This window comes from Triticum dicoccoides, chromosome 4B (genome assembly GCF_002162155.2).
Source record: "Triticum dicoccoides isolate Atlit2015 ecotype Zavitan chromosome 4B, WEW_v2.0, whole genome shotgun sequence".
NCBI lineage: Eukaryota > Viridiplantae > Streptophyta > Magnoliopsida > Poales > Poaceae > Triticum > Triticum dicoccoides.
In genome coordinates, this window is record NC_041387.1 from 461,551,034 (window position 1) to 461,553,010 (window position 1,977).

Genomic DNA, 1,977 nt, shown 5'->3' on the forward strand with positions numbered 1-1,977 from the left:
ATGAATACCCCCCCCCCCGCTAGCTGTGACCCACCATAGTGGGAGGATGACTTGTGGGCCAACTAAGTTGACGGGGACGGAGGGCTTTGTCAACTTAGTCAATATGAACGATTCTAGCTCCAGTGACCGTACGATGTCCATCCAACGGCCGTAGTGCTTCTTCAACCTCTAGTCTTCTTGCTCAGCCGCCCAAAGCAGCGCCGGTCGTGCCGCATGCTCCCGCCTCCCGTGGCCGGCTGTGCTGCCGCGGAGGCCTCACCGCCCCTACTATTCCCACCACTGGCCAGGCCCTGCGGTGACGGCAGCCTCACACCGCAGCCGAACCAGTGAACCCTCGTACTCCTCTCCGCGCGGGCTTCCACTGTCGTGTCTTCCCTGGCTCCGTGTCGTCCCCTTCCTAGGCCTCACCGTCGTCTGCCGCCGTGGTGCTCTTGGCGCGGCCTGGTCAACGTGGTCAAGGAACGACTTCCATCGGACGTGGACTGTACGTGGAGAGGCTGACAGTTGGGTCCACGGCCGCAGCAAGGAAGTGCCTCCTTATTATGCGGAAAATAATGATTCCTCCACCTAACAGCTGGGACCCACCGAACGGGCCACTGTATTTCGCGGAAAAACGTTTCCCCCTGACTGCTGGGACCCATCAGCTTCATCTTCGCATGCAAGGAAGTGCGTCCGTGCAAAAAAACGATTCGCCCCCCTGACTGCTGGGACCCACCAGCTACACCTTCGCACGCAAGGAAGTGCGTTCGGGCAAAAAAATATGATTCGCCCCCCTGACTGTTGGGACCCACCGGCTACATCTTCGCACGCAAGGAAGTGCGTCCGGGCAAAAAAAATGATTTGTCCCCCTGACTGCTGGGACCCACCAGCTGCATCTTCGCATGCAAGGAAGTGCCTGATAGTCGGGACCCACCTGGTCGAAGTGTACGTAGCGTTGTCATTCTAGTTGCGAACGTGCATGTACATATATACTGGTCAATGTAGAGGCGCGCACGTGTCGCAGTAGAGGCACGTACGTGTCGTAGTAGAGGCACGCACGTAGCATGTACACGTGCGTACAGTGGCCAGGGTGCAAGAAAGAAAATACGGCCACGTATGTGTACATACGAGCAGGGTCTCGAATGCCTACTCGCGCATACGTACGACGAGGGCTCGTGTACGTGGCTGGGTCGAAACGGAGAAACAGCTTCATCATCGTGTTCATGGTGAGGCAACGGAATGCGTCGTGTTCATGGGGAGGCAACGAAATGCGTCTTCTTCATGGGGAGGCAACGGAATGCGTCGTGTTCATCGGGAGGCAACGGAACGCATGGGAGCCAACCGGCTGGGTCGGAACGGAATGCGTGGTCGTGTTTATCGGGAGGGCTTGGACAAAACAGGCGATGGAAACAAGGCCTAGCGTACCGCAGAACGGGGGAAACAGCCTTGTGTTCGACCGGCCACGTTCGAAACGGGATCCTGTTCATCGGGAGGGGTGTGGCGTACCACAAAACGGAGGAAACGGACCTCCTACGGTTGAAATGGGGGTCCTGTTGATCGGGAGGGGTGTGGCGTACCGCAAAACGGAGGAAACGAACCTCCTACGGTCGAAACGGGGGTCCTGTTGATCGGGAGGCGTGTGGCGTACCGCAAAACGGATGAAACGGACCTCCTACGGTCGAAACGGAGGCCCTGTTCATCGGGAAGGGTGTGGCGTACCGCAAAACGGGACTCCACGGGATACTGTTCATCTCCACCGTTGACCTCCTCCAGCCTCCACGTGCTACCGTCGACCTCCTCCAGCGTCCACGGGCTCCTGTTCATCCAGCCTCCACCGCGCGCTACTCCACCGTCTACTGTTCAACCACCCCTCCACGGGCACCCCTTCACCGTCTACTGTTCATCCAGCCCTCCACACCACGGGGTCCTGTTCAACCACCCCTCCACGGGCACCCCTCCATCGTCTACTGTTCATCCAACCCTCCACAGCACGGGGTC